Genomic DNA, 24,998 nt, shown 5'->3' with positions numbered 1-24,998 from the left:
GTCTCAAAGAAACCTCCTTTCTTCGATGAAAGTGACTGCTGAGGAGGTGTCTCTGCCACCCCATCTGGAAAACCAAAAGGGGGCGCAGCTCAGCAGCTGTGCAGCCCTGCGCAAGAGTCTGGTGGAGGGCACAGGAGGCTGGAGGAGCAGTTGTTCTCTGGCTTGAAAGGTGGGGGAGAAGGGCAAGTGAAGGCTCTAATCCCACAGAGGAGTAATTGGGAGATTGAAGAGAGCCTGAGGCAAGGCCTGGGTTTACTCTCCTGAGATCTAGACAGAAGATAACTTGTGTGCCCAAGCAAGGGAACCTCCTCAACAAGTCAACAAGGATCCCCAACTTTCTTCACTGTGAGACCTAGGAGCTGTAGGTGGGGTCCCATGGCAGAGACCTTGACTGGCGTGTGTGGTCTTGGATGTGGCTACCAGCACCTCTCACAACACAACACAACACAACACAAGTATAAGGGAATACAGAGATACACAGGCTGGGACCTGAGTCACACAAGCACAGGCCAGAGCAGAGGGACCAGGAGCTCAGGGAAACTGTGGGAGTCAGAGATGCTGTGCTGTGCTTGTCTTTTGCTTCCTACACAGAGGTCACAGGAGTGAGACAGAGTCATTGAACATCTGCCTCATGCCCAGCCTGGGCTAGGAGCTGAGTCAAAACCCTGAGTCACTTGTCATCTTGCTGTACACAGTCTGAGAAGGGAGACAGCAGGCCTTAGAGACAGCTATCAACAGAAAGGGCTTCCGGGCCAACACCTCAGCAGGCAGTGAGTGCAGCAAGGGTGCAGCTTCCCCATTGTGCTCACCTGGGAGGGAAGTGGTAATTCTCGGTCAGTCCCTGACTTCTGGAGAAGGCTCCCTCAAAGGCCCCCCACTGCGCAGCCTACAGGCCTGCAAACAGAGTAATCTAGATATGTATGCCCAATTGTCTAAAAACAACAGATTTCTCTCACGACAAATACTGCTTTCACTTGAGAAGCTTGAGCTAGCTGTTTCTGTGTCTCAGGGTGTGTGTGTGGTGTGTGTGGTGTGTGTGTGTGTGTGTGTGTGTTCTGTCAGCTGCTCCCTCAGGGTTTGGCCTCATCCTCCCCAGCATCCCAGCAGCTTCCTTCTCCAGACTCCTAGCATCCTGATTAACCAAATGACTCCCTGCCTGGCTGCCTTTCCACAAGGCCCATCAAGTAGGCCCCCCGAAGCTCCTGCCTGGGCTCCTGCCTTAGCTCTCAGCAACTCTTAAACTCTGAGCGTTGCAAGCTGAGGATTACACAGAAACAGCTAACCTGAGCTCACGGACCCCAGCCTGACAACTGGGGAACCAGCATAGGAGCAAACCAGGCCCCCTGAATGTGGGTGTCAGTTGGGGGGACTGAACAGTGGAACCAGTATTTATCTCTAGTGCACGAATGGATTTTGAGTGTCCATTCCCTATGGAGGGATACTCTCTCAGCCTAGATACACGGGTGAGGGCCTAGGCCCTGCCCCAAATGATGTGAAAGACTTTGATGATTCCCCAAGGAAGGCTTCACCCTCCCTGGGGAGTGGATGGGGGGTTGGTAGGGAGCATGGGAGGGAGAGGAAACTGAGACTGATATATAAAATCAGATAGTTTTTAATGTAAACAAAAATTTATTTAAAAAAAAGGAAAGGAAGAGGTTAGCCCTACTATTCATGAACTAGGAAGACCTAGGCCAGAACAGATGTGGGATTTGCAGATCTGCTATTCCTAAAGTGAAACACTATTGCCAAAAATGCATTCGAAACCCACATTTTCTAAGTGGGAGACTAATATGATTTACTGTATGTATGCAATCACATCCTTGGTGGGACCCAGAGTGTATGTAGTCTGTGGATGATACTCAGCCCCACTATGTGACTATAGAAGGGCAAAAAAACAAACAAGAAACACGTAGGTGGTGGCCGCTGAGGGCTTGCCACTGATTGGGCATGGAAACCTCTTCACTTTGGGTTCAAGGGACTGAGATGTGGGACCTTGCATCAGTGTCTATGACATCTGGAGACTCAGCACAGAAGGGTGGCTGGGGTGAAATGAAAAGGGTGAGACCCCAGGGCTGAGGACTGAGGACCTGGGGATAAATAACCAGAGGAGTGAAGACAGAGGAGGCCATGGGGAAGCAGGCGGGGAGCCAGGAGAGAAATCAGAAAGGTCTGGGCAGAGCCCCCGCCCAGGGGCAAACTCTACAGGACAGCCAAGCAGAAGACTCAGGTGTAATTGGTAGCAGTGGGACTTGGTGCTGAGACCAGGCACTGTTGAAGGGGAGCAGATGGCAAGGACAGCAAGCAGTGCGTGAAAACCTCCCTTGCTGGCGTCTCTGCCAAGAGAGAGAACCAGGGCTCTCAGAGGGCAGCCAGGAAGCGGAAGGAGGGACAATTCCAAACCCAAGTGTCCTAAGAGGTGCCTGAGAGATGGCTCAGTGGTTGAGAGCATGTGCTGCTCTCCCTGGGGACCCAAGGACAGGAAGGAGCTCAGTACTCAGCACCCACATGGTGACTTACCTGTCTGCAACTCCAGCTACAGAGGGTGGCTTCCTCTTCTGGCTTCTTCAGGCACCTGAACTCACGTGCACATTGCCCAACACACACACCACGTGCACACAGCCTCTCTTGCTGTGGACACACACATGCGTACACACATCACGTCCCTCACCGTTACAGTGGCACATGGGATAAAGATTTTGGAGAAGCAGAGTAAGAGGTGACCCTGCCCCCTACACACAGCCCTGGACGGGGGCCACCTGGCCGAGCAGCTCTCTTGATCCCACTAGATGTCTCCTCCCAGAGGGCTTTGGTGTCCAGGACAAGCAACTTCTGAGAAGTCCCCTTCCCCTCAGCTACCTACCAACCAGGCACTCCAAGGTGTGAATGTATGTGACACAGGAAATACCAGGAAGGCAGAGGGAACAATGAACAATGGTTGTCTGCCACAGCAGGGCTGCGAATTAAGGAATTATTCTCAGTCTCCTCTGGTTTTAATGTTTACTTCACAAGTCTCCACATTCTTTTCAATAAAACAGGCTAAATTAATTTTTAAAGAAGACGTGTTGGAGAGGCATGAGGGTGGCAGCCCCACCGGGTGACAGCTAACAAGTTTCTCAAATTCACACAAAGCTAAAGACAGTGGCGCCTGCCTGTCACAGCCTCAGAAGACCTGCTAGGTCTCCTCAGGGTTCTGGCAGTCCACACTAAGCTCGGAGCAGAGATTCTAGGTCGGCTGGAGAGTGACCTAATTAAACACACAAGCTTATTCTTAGACCAGGAGGCCCAGTTAAGGCCCCTGGGTAGCCCAGCCCAGAGGCAGTGGCCTAGAGGTGACCGCACAGATTTCTAAATGGAGCTTGTTTCTGATGATTGAAGTACTACACACTCATCATGAGACCATCGCAAAATGGTAAGGTAGAGAAGAAAATCTTAACCCAAGAGATCTGCTAGTTGGGATTGTTTTTTCTGGTTTTCTTTTTGTTGTTTGTTTGTTTTTAAGTTTGGTTTTGAGATAGAGTCTAATTATATTGCCCTAGTTGGCCTAAAACTCTCTATGTAGACAAGGCTGGCCTCAAACCCAAGTGCTGGGATTATGAGTGAGTACCACCATGCCTGGCAAAATTCTCTGGTCTTTTTAAATACATATTTATGTATCTGAGGGGGAAATACTTGTTCACATAATATAAATTTAAAAAAACAAGAACATTAGCTGGGCGGTGGTGGCACTCGCCTTTAATCCCAGCACTCTGGAGGCAGAGGCAGGTGGATCTCTGTGAGTTCAAGACCAGCCTGGTCTACAAGAGCTAGTTCCAGGACAGCCTCCAAAGCTGCAGAGAAACCCTGTCTCGAAAAGCCAAAACAAAAAACCAAAAAACCAAGAAAATTATATAAACTTGCATGAACCCTAATCTGCTATGTAAATTTAGCCTAGTGTGTGTCTGTAGTTCCTTGTCACGTTTATCTCATTCAGGATTATAGAAACATCTTCCCCATGTCATTACATGTTCAGCTATTTCATTCTGTACGCACGCACACGCGTGTGTGCGCGCGCGTGCTCGCGCGCGTTTGTGTGTGTGTGTGCAAGTTCATGTGTGTGAGAATTCATGTGTGCAAGTGAAGATGCACACACATGTTACCCATCTCTCCATAGGAGCACTAGCATTACAGGCATGTGCTGCCACACCTGGCTTCCTTATAGGGACTCTGGGGGTGCAAACTCAGGGCCCCATGCTTGCATGGCAAGTGCTTTGCACACAAGCCGCCTCCCCAGTCCTAGTACCTTGATTCATAATGACTTCAAATATCTATCATATAGAGTAACGTATAAAATATTTCCCCATATGCCGGGCATTGGTGGCGCATGACTTTAATCCCAGCACTCGGGAGGCAGAGGCAGGCGGATCTCTGTGAGTTCGAGGCCAGCCTGGTCTACAGAGCAAGTTCCAGGACAGCCTCCCAAGCCACAGAGAAACCCTGTCTCGAAAAACCAAAAAAAAAAAAAATTTCCCCATAGTGGGGCATCTAGTTTTTTCCCTAACAACTCAGTAATGAATTTCTTCATCCTTAAGACAGACTTTAGATGTAAAAAGTTATTTAGGGCTCTTGTTACACATTGCAAAATGACTTCCTAAGAGTCCACAGCACCTGACATCACCACTGGTAAAGCCATTTGTCACAGTACTTGTGACATGTCCTGATTCTAGTAATAACAGCCAGAGCTTTTACCAGCTAGTGGTAGATCCAGATCCAACTGGATCAAACGCAGAGGCCACTGTGAGCAGGTGACTTCATCCTGGATCCATGTAGGACTTTGTGACCAAGCCTAACCCCGCACCTCTCCCAGCATTGGTCAACTCTCACGAGGGTAGGCAGCTGTGACAACCCCAGAATTTGGGGGATTACTGCAAGTAAGATTACATGCCCAATTACTTAAGATGTGAATCAACTATGACTTATGTTTTCTTCTTATCCTGAGGTTCATGCTGAAGCCCTTAGCTCCAGACTCAAGGTTGCAGTTTAATGGCATAAAGTAGAAAACCACACTGGTGCTTCAGGTTTGATTGTGATGTGGCATGCATCACTCCACTCTCTTCCCATTGGCCCTAAGAGGTCATGTGACTGACCAAGGCCAAGCTTATGAAAGGAGAGGATACTCTTTTGTCTAAGGAAGGTGCTGCAGCTCACACATTGGGTGGGAAGGTTCAGAGTGTCCTCACAGAGGGGTCAATGACAGTTGGGAAGAACACCATCCACCCTGACAATGGGCAGTCAGACGTCATCACAGCCTGGTACCAAATCTGACATCAGGAATGTTGGCCACCCCAGTCTCTCTTCATTCTAGAAAACACCTGCCCCTGGATACCTTCTCCAGGGCGGGTGTTACTTTAGGCGTTCCTTTGTGCGGACGAAAAAAAATACATGAGCCAGAGATGGTATGCACACCTGTAATCCCAATGTCTGAGAGACTGAGGCAAGAGGCGACGGAAGCGAAGAAAGACAGAAGATGCAAGTGTGCATGAGTACTTATTTATGAACATACTCTTATAAGTAGCTCCATTAAAAGTAATAAAACACTGCTAAATTACTTAAAAGAGTAAAGCTATGTGTGTAACAGGATACCTTCTTTTTCCACTTTTCTTTTCTTTTCTTTTTTTTTTTTTTTTTTTTTGGTTTTTCAAGACAGGGTTTCTCTGTAGCTTTGGAGGCTGTCCTGGAACTCCCTTTGTAGACCAGGCTGACCTGGAACTCACAGAGACCCGCCTGCCTCTGCCTCCCGAGTGCTGGGATTAAAGGCGTGGGCCACCACCGCCCGGCCTTTTTCCACTTTTCTTTTATTTACTTTTTTCAGTACTGGGGAATGAGTCTGGGGTCTTGCATGGGCTGGGCTCTAACAAGGAGTTTTATGGCCACTTCTTTTTTCTTTTCTTTCTTGCTCCTTCTATTTGGGGAAGATGGGGGGGGGGTATATGATATTTCCCAAGAGACCAAAATAAAAGCTCTGGTGACCATGGTTATTTGGGGGAACATAACTAAATAACTGAAGGAGGGGGAGGGGCTTATTTTCACGCTGCCCCCTATTTTATAGTTTGTGTTTCTATTACATTCTCCCTCCTCCCAGTTTTCTTTTAATTTAAAAATTAAAATTTTAAGTTATCTGGCTGGTTGTGGTTCATACCTTTAATCCCAGCACTCAGGAGGCAGAGTCACGTGGAACTCTGTGAGTTCAAGGCCAGCCTGCTCTACAGAGTAAGTTCCAGGACAGCCAGGACTGTCTCAAAAAACAAAAATTTTTTAAAGTTGTCCTATGTCTCTCACTCATGCTTTCATATGGCCTCCTGTCTATTCTTCCTTTCATCGATGATCCCATGTTGGAACATGCCCTGACCCCTAGACCTGGAGCTTGAGAAAACAGAGTTTCCAGAAAGCACTGGAAAACACTAGAACAAATATCAACAATTACAAAGCAAAAAACAAAGAGTTCACGCTCTAGTAATAGAGGAGGCCCCTGGCATAAATAGCAAATGAGCACCCCCAACCTGAGTGGGTGATATGGAAAGATTACACTAAATCCATGCAGCATGTGTGAGTCAGAAGTGCCACCCTGACAAGGAGGAGCAGAGATAGGGAAAACAAGAGAGAGAAAGAGAGAGAGACAGAGACAGAGAAAGAGAGAGCATGACAAAGGCAGTTGGGGCTGGCTGAAGTTCAAGGCCAGTGGTGTGCCCAGGTTCAGGCAGTCTACACACAGATGCCTGTTACAGAGTTCCATGCAGAGGCCCCTCCTCTGTCACCCACACATCCCACTCCTGTCCCCAGTCTTCAGGGGAGCCTCTTTACCCCCATGACTGTGTGGGCACTTCCCTTTGCAAAAATCGAAAGGCCTGATATTTGCCATCTGGATGCAAAGGACAGAGACAGCACCAATGGGAACAGGCACAGAAGTCAGAGATAGCATGAGGACACAGTCCCCAGGGAGAGAGTGGGATCCCTGGGGAACGCTGAAGATTGCTAGAAGGCGTTAGATTTGAAATTCAGAAGAACTTGTGTCTGAAATAGCCACAGCTTGGTTTGGAACAGGACCTTCAAAGATCCATGTGTTTAGTCACCAGCCTGTATTTCAGTCAGGAAACAGTGGAACTAGATAAGAGATATGGCCTAACAGGAGATGTTCTAGCCAATATAATAGCTGTTTATAACTTTTTAAAAAGTGTTGGGGCATACCTGTAATCCCAGCGGTTGGGCATTGAGGCAGGAGAATTGTCATGAGTTCGAGGTCCCAGGCTAGCCTAGACTGTGGTATTATATCTTATTAATAAGTAAAGGAACACAGTAGAAAGAAAGACAAAAGACATTTTACAACCTGAAGGGAAGGATGCTTTGCATCTTTTGTCACAGGTGAAGGATGAAGCTTCCTAAAATATGTAGAGTTTCTAAAAGATCAATAAACAAAGACAAATGAGCAAGTGGCTCCTGACTATATAAAAACACCATCAAACTCATCAGACAATTGCAAATTAAAGCTACAGATACCAATTTTCACCTATGAGATTGGTAAACATCCATCTAGTAGAGAGCTCACTCTGATCTACACAAGGAGGAGGGCTTTTTGCACCATCCCTATACGGTGTAAATTGGCACAGCCCCTTTGGGAAGGCAACTTGGCAGCATCTATCAAAACTGAGAGAAATCCTCTTCACACATGAGACTGACTGACACACATCTAGAACAGTCAGGTGGACACAGAGCCTCACAAAGGCACTGTCCACCACAGAGGAATAAGTCATATATACTGCCATGAAGGGCTAGCCAGATGCTTAAGACCCCTCCCTAATGAGGTGCCTTATCCACATGCGTGTATACAGCTATTAGAAAAGGATGCAGACCATGAATGAGGAAGCTCCTGGGCGTGGGGAGGAAGACCCGAAAGACACAGCTGTGAGGGTTATGAGCAATGAGAGCTTCTGGAGAGCTGCGCATCCCATCACCGTATGCTCCAAAATGCAAGAGGCGAGGCCTGGCATGGTAGCCCTCACTTGTAATCTCAGCATTCAGGAGGCAAGAAGATAGCCAGGAATTAAAGATCAACCTGTTATATATAAATTTATATAAGTATGTATAATAAGTTCCATCTGGGCTAGCCTTGGCTTAAAAGCCCTTGTCACCAGGAAAGGAGGAAGAGAGGAACCTCCTAGAGGTGACTGCTAAGTTTATTGTATCCCGTATGTTTACCTTCAATTCATTAAGATCTACACAGGAAATACATACAACCCTTGTGAAAGTCAATCATACTTCACTTGTAATAAGAGAGTGAAGTAGCCCTTCATCTATTAATAAGAATATGTTTCCAGAGCTGGGGGTTGGTGGCGCACGCCTATAATCCCAGCACTGGGGAGGCAGAAACAGGCAGATCTCTGAGTTCAAGACCAGCCTGGTCTACAGAGTGAGTTCCAGGACAGCCTCCAAAGCAATACAGAGAAACCCTGTCTCAAAAAACCAAAAAAAGAATATGTTTCCAAGATATGCCAATAATTGGGAATGGTGGAAGCCTGAAGAATAAACAGGGTGTCTTAGTCTCTGTGAAAAGAATGGGGTGAGAGTCATTGTTTGGGCTGACTCTATGTATATAAAGAAATTCATGAAGAACATGTTAGAAACTAAACACTGAACTTCAGAAGACAGAGAAGTCCATGGGAACAAAAGCAAATAAATAAGGGGGTAAGGTTTTCTTTCACAATGCCTTGGTTCATGTTTTGAAGTTGTGACACATGTGCTATATTACCTGCTCATAAAAGTAAATGAAAAACTGTCAGTAATTATCACATAAGAAGAGGTAATTATAACCAAAACCAAAATTATACCCTGAGTACCACAATCACACCCTAGGATAAAAGATGTGTTTTAAATTTTATGTTGACACTTGGGTGTGTACTATTCTTTTTTTCTAAGTCTCTCTTTCTCTCTGCCCATGCTTAAATCTATATTAAAACATTTTCTCAAATAAACTCCAACTTTGCTTCAAGAAAACAAAGGAAAAATTTGTGTTGATAAGACATAAAATCATGTATAAGATTTTTTAAACATTTCAAAATAATTTGTCATAGAATGCTAAATAAATATGAATTGTCAAACTAGGGAATTGATGTACATCTTATTTTTAATTGAGTTTTGTTTGTTTTGAGACAGGGTTTCACACTGTAGGCCAGGTTAGCCTTTAATGTGTGACAATCCTCTTACTGAGGCCCCCTGAGTCCTGGGATCACAAGCAAGAGCCATCACTCCAGTGGACATTTTGTTCTTAATTTTGTTATGTTACTATAGAAAAGGTACAGTCTTTTCTTGTCAGAAGGAAGGAAAGAAGGAAGGAAGGAAGGAAGGAAGGAAGGAAGGAAGGAAGGAAGGAAGGAAGGAAGGAAGACTACTAGAAACCCCATAGGCATCCAGAGCCCAGGTTATTATATTATATTTGAAAAGCTGCTATGTACAAAACCCAGGCAGCTTTTTGAGTTGCTTTAGGATTAATCTCAGCTTCTGAGTCCAGAAAAGGCTCTGCTTGAAGCTGACCCAGGAACTGAGTAGGTGTTCAAGACCAGCTGGACAGGATTTCTTTTGGTTTGTTTGTTTTCTTTTTTTGGTTGGTTGGTTGGTTGGTTGGTTGGTTGGTTGGTTGGTTGGTTGGTTGGTTGGCTGGATGGTTTATTGGGTGGGTGGATGGATGGATGGTTAAATGGATGATTAAGACAGGGTGTCACTATGGAGCCCTGACTGTCCTAGAACTCACTCTGTAGACCAGGCTGTCCTTGAACTCACAGAGATCTGCCTGCCTCTACCTCCCAGGTGCTAGGACTAAAAGTGTGCACTACCCTCCCAACAGGACAGGATTTCTTAAGTTAGACATTCCTTGTGCCCTTTTCAGATACGTAACTCTCCTGGAGATAAGCAGATTTCTCCTGAGGCTAGCCCATTTCTCCTAGCTGGCCATTACCCATTTAGAAGATTCTGATGACTAGAGTCTTTCCCCTCTAAGCAATAACTAAGGAGAATACCTCAAGCACTGTGTCAGGGTTGGATGCCTCATTACCATGGAAACACAGGGGAGGGATTTAGGACCTGGATGTGAGTTTAAGAGACTGCCTGAGGAGTCAGGGGAGCAGTAGGCACTCCACTCCTATCCTGACCACCCCTTTTTCTCTTCCAAGTCACAGACTCTCCTTTGTCCAGTTCATATGTTAAAATGCTTATCCTCGGGTTCCATCCAATATTCTCCAGACACACAGAAGAAACTCGCACAAATAGAATGAAAGTGTGGTGGGTGCTCTGGTGTGTTAAACAAAGCCTCAGTGGTTTAGGCTCACACCCTATCTGCCTTGTCTCTGTTGGTCTCACTGACTTCATCAGCCTCATCGCTCACACCCCCCCAGTCATGCTGGCCATACTGGCTTCCTTCCTCCGTTTGTTTCCCCAACCCCCATCTTTTCTGTTCCAGGCCTACTTTTGGTAGAGCTCTCTCAGTTGCCACTAGGGAGCTATCTGCACCTTATTCCAGAAAGAACAGGTGCTTCGCTCTGGCCAAGCAGACCTCAGTGCAGGGTCAGGTCCAAGCTGCTGCAGAATAGGCAAGCTGGAGGCCCCTCCAGGTCCTGCCAAGTCTGTCTGCTCTCCACTCTGTGGGTGTCCCTTATGGCTTCAGGTGCAAAAGAGCCATTCTCAGAAGCTGAAAACGTCACCTCGAATGCATATGCTAAAATGCTTACCTTCCATTGATTGTGTTAGAGGTGAGGCCTTTAGGTGATGAGGCCATGAGGTAGGAGCTTCTGGAATTGGAACTTGCCCTCATGATAGTCCCCGGCATTGATCTGGCATTGCTCAGTCTCGAAAAGGTGAGGAGGAGGCTCTTACTGTTTGAAAGCTACCCAGTTAATAACACTTTACTAACAAGACAAACTAGCCAAGGGTTGAACCAGTGACTTAGGAGGCAGAGGTAAGCGGGCCTCTGTGAATTTGGGGCTAGCCTAGTCTACATAGTGAGCTCCAGAACAGGCATGGAGACCCCATCTCAAATAAATAAATAAACAGATAAATAGATAAATAAACAAACATTAATTAATTAATTAATTAATAACGCCACCAACAGCAATAGCAACACATCAGCCCAAACAGGCAGTACTTTAGCGAGGTCCACACAGACTGCCCTGTCACTCTGAGACCGGAGTCTTTATCACAGGCTTCAGTCCAAGCACAGGCCCCATTTCTGTCTCAGCTCTGTCTGAAGAAGCCTGCCCAGACAAAGTTTCTTTTACCTGCTGTCTCAGGACTTAGGGCCAGGTCAGAGAAGGGCAGACATGCCTCTTCTATTGGAGAAAAGCTGCAGCAAAAACTGACCTCGCTCACTAGCGCTAACACTCCTTCAGAGCTCCTCACCCAAATACCCTACGAGGTAACGAACATGAGGAGTTGGCGTGTCCTGCAGAGATGAGAAGGTCGAGGAAGACCGAACACCTTGAATACTACTCTCAAAGCAGTTTCTGACCTAGCACTTTTCAGCACCAAGACTGTGTTCTTTCTGTGCTTATTCATTGCTCTCTCTCTCTCTCTCTCTCTCTCTCTCTCTCTCTCTCTCTCTCTCTGTGTGTGTGTGTGTGTGAGTGTGTGTGCCCACACATGTTGGAGTGGGGCGCTCATCTGTGTACACTCATGTAGAGGTCAGAGGTGGTCCACAGCAGGAGAGAGTAGAGAGCTACAGCCCCTGAAGTACTGGGGTGGGGGCTCCCGTGGTTACTATGGCTGCTTTAGCTGCTACTGCAGAATCAGTGGTCAAGTCCAAGCCTGCCGGGTTCTATCAAGGAGAGCTCTGCCCTGCTCAGTAGGGATCACCCACTCGCTGTCTGGGAGCCTGTGTAGTGAGTCAGCCTGACCATATTTCTCTAGCACTCCACACAGCAGTCAAAGTCCAGAATGGAGTCCAAAGGCTGGGGCTCTCACGAAGCACGTGTCCTTACACCTGGCCTGTGAGGAATTCTTCCTCCCAAACTGCATCTAACCTTGAACTGGAAACTCATTAGAAAGAAACCGAGTTGTCGAGTCCAGAGCAAGGCGCGAGGAGGTCAGATGACCAAAAATCTTTATTTCAGTCCACTAGTAGAAAGACTGGCCTGGGTATGTTTCCCTGGAGGTGACAGTGTAAATACTCAGCGATTTTTCAGATGCCTAGAAGATGCTACATAGCAAGCTGTCCGGTGAGTCCCGGGCACTTCCTGTAACATAGCCATTTATTTCTAGGGGTTGCACAGTCTTGCAGTTTCCAGGCGTATGTAAGAGACATGTGAAGCACTGTGTACATGGTGACTGTTTGGGTTGTGACAGTTCCCACTGCAGATCCCCTGCCAAGTCTTGCTCGGGTTTCTACACCCACCCACCAGGCATATGGAGACTTGGCTGGAAACAACTCCTGGTAAACCCACTTGGCCCAGCTTCACACCAAAGGTGCTGAGGACTAGGATTCTTCTGCAGCTGAGCTAAGCAGTCTTCCTAATGACACAGGCTGCGGTAGGCAAGCACACCAGTGCAGCACTCATTAGATTCTGGAGGACTGACAGAGGCCTGATGCCCAGCAGAAGTTGCTTTTAAGAAAGTCCTGATCTTGGAGCTAAAAAGATGGTTCAGTAGTTGGAAGCATGCACTGTTCTTCCAGAGGATCCCAGTTGAGTTCAAAGTTCACAACCACCTGTAACTCCAGCTCCACGGGACCCAATGTTCTCTTTCTGCCTCTGTTGACATCTGTATTCATGTGTACAGATACCACCTGTATGCATAGTTAAAATAAAATAAAATCTTAAAAAGAAATCAACTTCACCCATATTCCAACACATGTAGGGAAAGGGGTCATGAGGCTGTTCCATCCTTCCCTGTGGCTCTATATGCCCCTTGGTAACAGTTGTGTGGGGGAAGGTCATATTTCTCAGTGGTGTAGTCACACACACACACACACACACACACACATCATGAAGATAGGATAGAGGTCTTTGGGAAGAAGAAATGGTTTAGTGGGAAGGAAAGGGTTTATGAGTGAGGATAACAGGGAAACATAATAAAAGCATACTGCATTATCTCTATGGAGAGGTGTGAAATTATGAAAGAATAAGTATTTTTAAAAGAAATAACAAGTCGTTCACTATCTAACACAATGAGCATAAGGTGGAGCTCTGCCTGTATGAGAGTGGAATGCACTCTTCTCTGCAGCTCAGAACAGGTACCAGGCATCATGCAGAGCGTGGCATCACTCGGTGAGACAGGCATGTGAGTTGCCGTCCTTTCTCCCATGCGGTGTAGCAGGGGACGATCCATCAACCATAAGCACCTGCCTCCACAGCACCTCTAAGAAAAGAGGGAGCTTCTCACAGCCCAAGAGGAGGATGAGGGACCTAGAATAAAGAGAGAGGAAGAGACCGGGAGCAGATAAAACATGATGTTTAGAGTTTGCAGGGTGTGTGTACCACATGTGTGTATAGTAGGCAATTTCTATCCCCTGGGACCCCTACATTTTGCACCCCTATGTTAAGGGAATCCCCTTTTTTGAAGGCAAACTTTCTTCCTCAATACAAACAGAAATGCCAGAGGCTCAAGTTCCCAGGTTCTCTATAGGAAGATGTGGACTCAGGGCTCCACCAATCAGATAAACTCACACAAGGCTTGAATCAGAAGTTGGTGACCTGAAGCCCTTTGTGAAATCCACTTGTCAGAGCCAGTGAGATGGCTCTGTGGGTAAAGACACTGGCTACATGTACACCCATGCGTGTGTGTGTGTGTGTGTGTGTGTGTGTGTGTGCGCACACACACACACACACACACACACACACACCGCAAATAATAAATCCAGGTATCAGGGACAAGGGAGATTGCCACGTCACTATGCTAAGTCAAGAACATGGAAACCTGGATTTACTTTAGTTCTAGGTTTTTTGTATTTATTGTTATTATTATTATGTTATGTGTATCTGTGTTTTGCCTGCATGTGTATACAGGAACATTTCCCTTGGAGTCCAGAAGAGGGTGTTGGATCCCCTGAACTGGAGACACAACAGAAATGAGCTTCCATGTGGAGGCTGAGGGTTAAGCCCAGGTCCTCCAGAAGAGCAGGCGGTGCTCTTACCACTGAGCGTTCTCTGCAGCCACTTGGTTTTTAAAAAAAAAATTTTAAGATTTATTTTTATTTGTGTGTGTGTGTGTGTGTGTGTGTGTGTGTGTGTGTGTGTGTGTGTGTACCACATGTGTGCAGGCACCCAAGGAGATCAGAAGAAGGTCTTGGATCCCCTGGAACTGGTGTTACAGGTAGCTATGAGCCTCTAGATGTAGATTCTGGGAACTAAAGTTGGAACCTCTGGAAGAGCAGTACATGCTCTGAACCTCGAAGACATTTCTCTACCCCCAGGTTATAATGCATAATGCATATCAGACCTTGTAAATGCTAGGGAGATGCTCACCAACATGTACATAGTAGGTGCTCTTAAGAAAAAGTCTGTTTCTTTGATTTGTTTAAAACCATATGTATGTATTATTTTAAAATGTTTTGATATTTTAAAATAAGAAAGCAATGTATTATTCTATAAATATATTAATGTCTACATAGAAGGAAAGATAAATATGCATTCTAGGAAAAAAGGTGGGCCTCTTAAAGGGGCAGATGGTGAAGGATTTGTGGTCTTTTAATTTCTATTGAGTCTCTAAATCAATTTGTGGAGCTGAACAGGACTGTATATACTTCTCATTTTTGTCTTTTAGTTGGAATGTTTTTGTGTTGCCTTATATTATGTGTGCAGTAATTTTTTAACATATTAAATAAGCAGCAGAAGGCTGGCTCTACTCTTCATCGCAGGGCAAGAAGAAGCCGATGTTCCCAGGAGGTGGGAGCGAAGTCCTGCATGTCCCATCTGTAGACCTCCAGTGGCTCCAAAGATCACTACTGCTGGGCTGAAAAGACCTTATTTGCAGCTTAAAAGTGACGGTCATTAAAAATTATGGCATGCTTATGCAATGGAATATTACCCAGCAAAAGAAAGAGAATTGTTTCAGATATCCATAGCAGCATATAAAATCTCACAGACATTTTGTTAAAGACCTAGGCACAACTGTCTTATCTAATTTCCAAGAAATTCTAGAAAGGGCGAACCATGACAACGAAAAACAAGAACAAGGGAAGTTGGCTGCAAAGGACTAAGAGGGAACGTGGACGATGACAGATCTTGAGCTTTGCCAGTTAAAATTTATTTAAGTTTATTACGATGATGTTTACCTTGGTCTGCACATTTATTAAATCTTGTCATATCCTGAAAATGGGTGCATTTTATTGCAAGAGAATTATATGGCACCCAGAGTGCTGTAACCTTAAGCCTTCATCATCCAAGAGAGTTTCTGCTTCTTCCTTCTGCCCTAACACAGATGTAGGATAGTGTCCTTCTTACCACTTTCCATCTTTTCCAGGTTAATAAAGGCACAACTTCTGATTCTCTGCTCATTGCAGAAAATTAAACATCCCTGGCTGACCGCGTGTAGTCCCCTCCCCCCTTTTAATGATCAGGTCTCATCTTGCAGTCCAGTTGGTCTCAAACTCTGGGTCCTTCTGCCTCTGCCTCCCAGGTGCTGGGATTGCAGGCATGCACCACCAGCTGACTGGCTGTTCACTCTTTCATTTCTCTTTTCTTTTCCTCTTTTCATTTCCTTCTTCATCTCCCCTCCCACTCCACCACGGGTTTTGCATGCATGCAGCCTTGCCTGATCTGACCTCACTATGGAACTCAAGCTACCCTTGCTCACCTTTGCATCCCGAGCCTGGTGTGCCACCAGGCCTGGGCTGTGTCTGTCTGACTTTCCTTCCTTCCTTCCTTCCTTCCTTCCTTCCTTCCTTCCTTCCTTCCTTCCTTCCTTCCTTCCTTCCTTCTTTCCTTCCTTCCTTCTTTCTTTCTTTCCTTCTTTCCTTCCTTCTTTCTTTCTTTCCTTCCTTCTTTCTTTCTTTCTTTCTTTCCTTCCTTCTTTCCTTCCTTCCTTCCTTCCTTCTTTCTTTCTTTCTTTCCTTCCTTCTTTCCTTCCTTCCTTCCTTCCTCCTTTCTTTCTGCAACATTCCTTGTCGTGCATTTCTTTTGCCTGTCTTTATTGTGATCTCTTATTTTTCTCAGTTATTTCTGAAAGCTCTTGGCATATTGAGACTATTAACCCTTTGTCCCCTGGCTTACAGCTCCTGTTTCGTATATGGTTTGATCAGTGCTCTTGCATGACTGTGGGTTAACCGTACTAATATTACTTTCATCATTTCCACTCTGTATGCTTGCAAAAGTCCTTGTCACAAGGATAGAATGTGATTCTTCTAGACCTTATTGGAGATAGTTAAAGAGTCCACTGACTAAGTTTTTTCACTGCAGATGGTCCTTAGGAAGGGGAAGTCCAGCCCAACTGAGAAACATCGACCTATGCTTTGCCCACTTTGCCCGCATGGTAAATTTTCATTTACAGTAGACTTAGGTCCATTTCTGTTCCAATAAGAAGATGCCAGTCCTTGGGCTAGTAGTGTTCAACTATTTTCAGTACTGCAATTTTATATTCATTTTAAAATCATTTCTTGTTCCCCCGGACTTTTTTTTGTTAATCCTCCCGAGAAGAAAATCTTGTTGAACAATCAGGCAGAACAGAAACAAGAGGGACCCTGGCACAACCTGCGGGATGGGATCACCAGGACACCTGAACATCAAGGCAGTGTGACTGGGTGAGGCCCGCAGGCCCACAGCTGCCTCGGGCTGATAGGTGAAAGGCGCCAGATAGGGCTCAGAAATGTATCTCTGGCTCATCGTGGGGCCCAGAGGGAAGAAGCTACAGAAACCAAAGGGGGGAGGGGGCAGAGTTTTGACGGGGAAGGATGGAGGCAGGGTGCGGGTGCCAGCTCACAGGGAAGATATACTTCTGCTGCCCCCACCCACAGGCATGCCGATTACAAGGGGTTAACCATGGGGAGCTTGGAATAGGTGTGGGAGTTCAACTGCCTGGCTGACTGCTGGATCACACACACACACACACACACACACACACACACACTCAGGGCAGAGAACTGAAGACTCTCTCACCTTTAAGAAGAAGGGTTCTACCTCTACCAGGGGATGCCAGGATGAGCCGGTCAGCCAGGGCTGCCTGTCCAGGAACCCACAGTCCAAGAGTTGTGCCTGCTTACAGGACCTGACTCTGACTGTAGTGCTCTCTCCCAAAACATTAAAGATTCCCATCTCTTCCAAACCTCTCTATTGAGAGCATGCCTCGTATCAAGCGGGGCTGTTTCAGGATTGTTTCATCTGTGAGGAAGCAGCCCAAACTGGCCTGAACCACTAGTGATCTTGAAAAGTACACAGGGAGGCTTCACACAGTAGCTTACTGATAGGACCTGCTTCTTGACTTGACAAAGGCTTGGACCAGTGCTCCGTGGATGGAAGCCTAAGGCTGCATGTCCCTCCCCACCCCAACAACACCAGCAAAAGTCCCCAAATTCACCCTGAATAGACTAGAGTTTTTTACATGTCTGTCCTGGAAGAAGATACACTTGACCTGTCTTGACTGCTTCAAGCTAGGATCACTTACAGCCCAGACAGAAATTGCAGCTTCTGGGAACAGGGGCTTGGTGGATATTAGGATAGCACCGCCTCGTGTGTGTTCTGCCCCGATACTGAAGAAACTCAAAGGGAAGGAGGCTCCAAATACTAGTCTCATTGAAGAAACTACCTCCAACATCTTGAGACTCATAACCTCACCTTCACTACATCTTTAGTATTTCTTGCCAACCCCAGGATTCAAAAGTCCTGTGAGTCCAGGGTAAGGCTAACAGCATGGGAAATTTGTGTGGCCCCAACACCAAACAAAGGCAAATTCTTAGTGCATGTTCTGGCTTGTCCCTCAACAAAGAGCAAAACTCTACGTGACAACGGTTGTGAAGTAGTATTTTGTCTGGGAAACAATCTGGTGTTATTACAGACAAAAAGGCCCTCATGACCCCAACTGTCAGTCCCAGCCCTTCCACCCTGACCCCTACGCCCCTCCCACCTCCACCTTCATCCCTGCTCCTGAAAGTCACGAAGGCTTAGACAGAAAGGAGCAAGGAGGTAACCATCACTTGGTATCCCTCAGTCTGGGGCTCTGCAAAGTAACCCCAGGAACAGCCTCCCTATCTCTGCAAAACATGTATCTCCTCCACCTGTCTGGCATTTTCTTATCATCCCGCCTCTTCAAGTAACCCAGTGCCTCCTACCCACGAACTCTGCCCTGTTTAGTAGAAAGTTCCAAAAAGGCAAGGCGGAGAGGCTTGGGACAAAGCCAGATTTGGCCTGTGAAGGTCCCTGTGTCTCAAGTATCTCCACATTGGGAACGCCCACATTGCATGGCGGCCATTCAGTAATATTATCACTGTCTTTAGTCGTGTTTGTGAATAGGGCTGTGTTTAGTCTAACACTGTTTCTTGGCTCATTTTTGGACATTTCAATCAATCAGTTTGTGATAGGGAGGGAGGGAAGGAGGCATGTGCCTTTGTGTCAGAGGGACAATTTGTGGGAGTCGGTTCTTTCTTTCGACCATGGCACCAGTCTTGGCAACAGACACCTTTAACCAACTGAGTCATCTTGCCAACCCTATACTATTTGTTTATATAGGAAATATTAATAATAATTTAAGAGCTCAAATTAAATTTGGCTAATTTGGGATTAACCAAATCCTCAAACAGCCAAAAATAACCCCTTGGACTTCATTTTCCTTCTTTCAAATCATACACCTATTTTTATTGGCTTTAAAGACCCCAAAGTATAGGCACCAAGTTTCACATGAAGACTCCTTTCTCTGCACACACTGGAGCCTAGGCAGTATCCATTGTGGCACCCAGATCTCCCGGGGCTACAGGCTTTTCTTTGGGAATAATTGTGAAAGCACATGCCAAGCTATGCTGATAGTCTCTAAACAATTTCTCTACATTTTAAATTTTGTTTTTTGTGATGTGGAGTACACATGGAGGTCAAAGGACCGTTCTTTTCTTTCTACCATACGGCTCTTGGGAACAAACACAGGTTGCCAGACTTGGCTATAAGCCCCATTCTAAATAACCTGTAAAGACCCACTCACCTTGGAAGAAGCGTTCCAGTGGATATCCAAACCCTTGCTTCTTTCAGATTGGTGTGTCAGTTGAATGTCTCCGTGTACTTCCTCTATCCCTGGGTGATATGTTCCCTCTTGTTCAGGCTGTGACCTCAAATGGCTTTCTCAGTCTCTCCAATGCCTTAATCATTTCCTCAGGAAGGTGTAACTTCCCAACTGAGTTATTGTGAACAGTAAATGAGATAAAACAAGTGGGGGATCAATTAGCGCCAGTTCTGACTAATTTGTGCCATCCTAATTATCGTCTGAATTCCCTTTGGTCAAACTCATCTCAAAATTATATAACACAGGAAATCTAAATTATATTTATCTGTTCCATGATTACATCTTTAATTGTAATTTTAGTATGCACTTCAAGCAAAGACCAGAACAGAACTTGGGAAATGAAGACAGAGGGCTGGAAGTCACAGGTTAGCAATTCACAATATGCTTTTTATGTAACACAAGAAAAGTGAACTAATGAATTAGGCAAACTTCAGCCTTGAAATATACATATTTTGTGATCTCTACAAAGGATAAAAATATCTTCACTTCAACCTCTACTTTAGGTAGAGCCCTAGAATTGCTAAGAAACAAACCATAGCAGTTAAACCAAGCACTGTGGAAGATGGGGAATCCAGACACGGTTCAGCTCAGCTAGCCTTCTCTGCTCCACTGTCATCAAGCAGGATCTCACCTGACTTCCGAGATGACTGGCTCCCACGGTGGCAAGTGGGAGGCAGCTGGGATATCCCACAATGCACCAAGTTAGGGAGCACCATTCATTTATTTTTAACAGGGTTTCTCTACATAGCCTTAGCTGTCTTGGAACTCACAATGTAGCCTAGGCTGGCCTCAGACTCATAGAGATCGGCCTGCCTTTGCTTCCCAAGTGCTGGGATTAAAGGTGTGCACTACTATGCCCTGCAGCAATTTTTTTTTTTACACAACAATTACCTTTCCCACAGAGGAAGTCATCTGAGAGATAAGCAGAAGCTATCAGTATCTTAAGGCCTGGACCTGGAGACTAGTAGTTTTTTTCTGACCAGGTCCATGCAGCAAAGCAGTTGAAGGACCTTTAAGCTCAGGCTTCACAGCTGTGGAAAGAGGGTCAAAGAGTGTGCATCAAGCTTTCAGCTGTCAGTTTCTCTCCCTAACGCCAGCCTTGCATGTTGGCGCTACAGTTCATTATACCCTGCTGTCTGCTCATCCGTGTCCTCTCTCCCTCCTGCACTTCTCATTTGTAAACCCAGATCTTGGTCAGTCTCTCACACCTACTGATACTCAGTTCTAGACACAGCTTCAGACGTTCCTCCATGTCTTTGTGCTAACCAAGAGCTTTGGAATCTAGCAGACCTGGGCCAGATTCAATTGCTTACTATTTAATAGCCTTTATTTTATATAATTTAATATTGGATACTTGAGTCTTTAACCGAAATGAAAAAGATACCTGATAGAATTGTTAAGTTTAGCAAATAACATAGTTGGCAATATTGAATGTTGGCCAAGATGCAGATCTAAAACTTCCTGCTCCTGAGAAAATTCAGCCAATGTCTAAACTAAAACCAAAGACTGTAAGACACACAACTCTACCCTTGGGCAGAAACACCCAGGGAAACCTTTATAAAAAAGCTAATGAATGGCTGGGGATGTCATATGTCATACCTAGCATGTTCAAGGTCCTGGGTTCTACCCCCACACACACCCTACCCCTAAAGGAATGCTAATAGCATCACTCTTTGCTTTTTTAAATCCAGAAATTGAACCTAGGGCCTCCCACATTCTAGGCAAGTAGTCTGCCATCTATCTATATCCTCAAATCAGAAGCGCTTTTTTATATGTTTTTATTTAAATTAGAAACATGCATGCTTCACATGTCAGTCCCAGCTCCCTCTCCCACCCCTCCTCCCTTATCCCTCCACCTCACCCCCTCCCTTGTCCCTCCACCAGCCCCCCTCCCTTGTTCCTCCAACAGCCCCCCTCCAGAAGTGCTTTGAGTTGCCCAAAATTTGAAATCATCAAAATGTTGATGAGACTTTAATCCCAGCACTTGGGAGGCAGAGGCAGGCAGATCTCTCTGAGTTCGAGGCCAGCCTGGTCTACAGAGCAAGTTCCAGGACAGCCTCCAAAACAATACAGAGAAACCCTGTCTCAAAAAAAACAACAAAAAAAAAAGTTGATGAGAACAGATAACAAGTTGGTCACGAGTGGCCAGAGCTACAGGTATTAATGGAGATTTCACTGGCATGTCAAGCAAAAAGGAAGTAATGTGTATAAGATTACATATGTCCTAAAGACATGCAAAATGCGGTTGTCCATTCTTAGGGATATGTATTTGTGTGTAATTGAAAAACAGAAGACACATCCAAGTCCTGAACTCTCAAGCTGCGAGGTATTCACCATTTTATCATCTTAAATTGTGTAACTCCTGAAAATTGTTTATTATTCATGTGTGTGTTTGGTGTGTGTATATATGGGTGCACATGTCATAGCACACATGTGAACAACAGAGGACAGCTATGTGGACTTGGCTCTCCCTCCTTTCTGGAGTTCAGGGTTCACACTCCAGTTAAGCTCCTTCACCCACTGGGTATCTTACTAGCCCCATAACTTTTAATTTTTTAGCTATGTAACATTAAAAAGAGTACAAATTCCTAAGTTGAAATGCTGCCGGATGTCTGGTAGTATTTTTGCTTGTTCTTCTCATGCAGTGATTTCATTACACTTTGCAACTCCACGTAGATTTGAGTAAAACGTTGAAGAGCAAGTTATAAACACAGTCTTATGAAAATAGTGAAATACATGTTTCTAGTATGGGGAACAAATATGCTCAGTAGTTTATTTAATTGCTTTGTTATTACTTGGTTGGGTTTTGTGTTTGGGTGCTGGAGATTGACGTTAAGCCTCCTACTTGCTAAGCGCATGCTTTCTGACTTAGTTATACCCAATAAGTAAGCCTGACTTATTTATTCTTTTTACCTTTTTATGGATGAAATACTTGACGACAGGTTGGTATTTTTGCCTTTTGGATTTTTTTGTTTGTTTGTTTCATTCTCTTGAGACAGGGTCTCATTCTGCAAGTCCTCCTGGCTCTGTCTCCTGGGTTCCAGGATTACAGGCGTGAATCACCACACCTATATTCAGTGTGTAACACAAGACCCAGCAGATAACAGCACCTACTTATCCCTCACTCCATCCTTAAGACAGATAACTGTGTTCCCACTTTTACATAGCGCAAACAGGCTTGAAATTGGGGTCATGAAAAGTACTTAGGGCCAATTACCTGGATCTAAACCAAAGGAGTTGCAATAAATGTTAAGAACAGTGACCCTTTTTGAAGGTGGTAAATCAAATCCGTAACTATGCCAGTGGTCACACACTAGCTGTAGATGGATTTTTGAAAGTGCTGATTTGAAAGCAAGTCATACCAACATATACTCCTGGTTCTGTTTACCCAATCCTACCCAATGGACTCTAACCAGAAGTCCCGATGCAGTCATACCAACGTATACTCCTGGTTCTGTTCCCAGTCCTACCCAACGGACTCTAACCACAAGTCCTGATACACTGCATCTAAGTTGTCTACTTCAGGGTTCTCGGTCCTTCAAGAATACTGGAGTCCCCACAAGAGAGTCAAACATCTCGACACCCAGGCTTTACCTGTGTGGCATCACAGGATCCCCGGAAAAGGCATATATCCAAGTGTCAAGGTGATTCCAACCACTGGACCATTCTGTCCTCTCAGGAGAAAGAAGACCCTAAATAAAGAACACCAGCTGTGAGCTCAAGCTGTCAATCCTTCTTTCTGCTCGAGGTTTATACAATTCAGGTTAGTCAAGGATTCAAACACCGTGAAGAGACTATGCAGGCTTAGGAGTGTCACAGTGAACCCAGGGGTTGACACTTGTGTACATGCTCTCCTCATAATCCTCAGTAGAACTCCAAATCCAGCCAACAAGAAAACACCTCTCAGGGCAGAGTGTGAGGGAGATGAGGAAGTTCTCCCTTACAGTGAATGCCACGTAGTAATTGTGAGAGGAATGAGAAAAATAGGAACCCAATTATGAAGTCTCCTTAGCGACTGGTGTTCCATGCAAGATCCACCCACAGATAGTGAAGTCACTTGGTACAGGATGGTTGTGCCATGACGTCTGAGGATCATCCCTCAGATAGGTCACCATTCCTCAGAGCAAGGAACACATCGGAAGGGGAGAGCAGCTGCGGGAACCACCTGCATGGTCTGGGCAGCCATGGCAGCTCAGCTTCAAGTCCAGCCTGCTCTGCTCTGCTGAGGGTGATGGAAACTCTTCCAGGATCGTTTGCCAGTGTCTGCAGGTTTGCTCTGCCAACCGGGGGCTTTGATACTGAAGAAAGGAAAAGGAACTTCTTCCAACTCAGCTTCCTTTTCCGAAAAGGTAAGCTTGCAGTTCTTCACTCAGCACTTAACTTCTCACTGCTCAGTTCCCCTTTGGCCCTCACAGAACTGGCCGGTCCTCATAGTGCTTGCCCTCGCCAGCCGCTAGCGCTCTGTACTTGGCATCTTGGACCCTATCCCACAAAACTAAGCCACATGACTCTTCGGCAAGGACACAGTGCACAAGGTTCCCTTTTTGGTAACTCCATCCATGCATCCTTTCCCCCTCCTGCCTTCTTATTCCTGCTTCAGTAATACCTTGGAGTCCTCCTTACTGTCTCAGTTACCTAGTCATCACTTTACAGCTACTTACCAACTAAAATTCAAAGACTAAATTCTCTGTTGGGGGTGGGGATGGAGTGATTGTTAGTGGGCTAAGTATCCCCATGCAATCAAGGGGACCAGAGTTCAGATCTCCCACACCCAAGCAAATGTCAGGCTTAGAAGACCACCTGTGATTCCAGCACCCCAAGGTGGAGACAGGGGATCTCTAGAGCAAGCTCACTAACAAAACTAGACAAAATGACAAACTTTGTGTTGAATTAAGAGAAGTTGTCTCAGTGAATAAAGTGGAGAATGATTGAGGAAAACACACATGCAATTAAAAACCAAAGCCCCAAACCCCACAATTTCTGTCTCCTGACTGGATCCTGATGCAAATTGGTACCAGGAGTGGGATGTGTACCCACCATCTGCAATATATGTATACACCTGACTAAGGCATATGTACTAGTTCTGCTCATTAGGACTCTGGTGAAATCAAACTTGCCATTACCAGTGGGATAAACTGGTGGCTTTGGGTACTTGGTTTTGGAGATGGTAACCACATGTTGAAGACAGATCCAGACGAAAGAGCCTGTCTTTGCACCCTGATCATCCTGGAGCTGTTACAACAGAGTGAGATTTCTTGTACACAGCACAACCTAAACTGAACTAATACAAGGTCACACACTCTTACCTCAGACTTCAGATGAATTTACCAGTTCAGAAAATCTGCTTGTCACATCACACACTATACCGAGTCCACTATTATATTACCTTGTTAGGAAAGTTGCGAAGTCCAAAGCTTGTAATCTCAGTAGTTGGGAGGCTGCAGTGCAGGGATGTCCCAGATCAGCCTGAGTTACACAGCAAAACTCAGGGAGGAGGAAGAGGAAAACAGGAAGGAGGCAATAAAAGCATGAGCAGCAGCCGAGAAAAAAAAAAAAAAACCCTGTTTGGAGAATAGCATCAGTTACTAAACATGACAGAGGGCTGAGGTCAGGCATTGCACAGATCACACACATTATTTTATTTAATCCTCATGAAAATCCTGAGATGTGTTATCATCATCGCCAGCCTTTAGAAGAGCGACCGATGCTTAGCTAGATGAATCAGCCTCCCAGGCCACCCAACTGGAAGGGGTAGAGCTGGAATCTGAGCCCAGACAGGTCAGGTC

At 45.6% G+C, this 24,998-nt stretch overlaps 1 long non-coding RNA gene across 2 annotated transcripts; it reads right to left on the bottom strand.

The window, feature by feature from the left end:
* Nucleotides 1-12,101: 12,101 nt before the first annotated feature.
* LOC106021031 lies at nt 12,102-24,767 on the bottom strand. 2 transcript variants are annotated; one of them, XR_005877396.1, is made up of 6 exons: nt 24,599-24,767; nt 22,807-22,904; nt 20,104-20,243; nt 19,135-19,323; nt 13,251-13,418; nt 12,102-12,799 (listed from the first exon to the last, which is right to left on the bottom strand). It is a non-coding gene; the product is annotated as an uncharacterized LOC106021031 (long non-coding RNA). The 2 variants fall into 2 exon arrangements; XR_001196390.3 differs by having other exon boundaries at nt 12,102-13,418.
* Between the last annotated feature and the right edge of the window lie 231 nt (nt 24,768-24,998).

The sequence above is a fragment of the Mesocricetus auratus genome, unplaced genomic scaffold (genome assembly GCF_017639785.1).
Source record: "Mesocricetus auratus isolate SY011 unplaced genomic scaffold, BCM_Maur_2.0 Super-Scaffold_100004, whole genome shotgun sequence".
Classification (NCBI taxonomy): Eukaryota; Metazoa; Chordata; class Mammalia; order Rodentia; family Cricetidae; genus Mesocricetus; species Mesocricetus auratus.
Note: the sequence above shows the minus strand (reverse complement) of the source record. Positions and strands in the feature narration are given on the sequence as shown.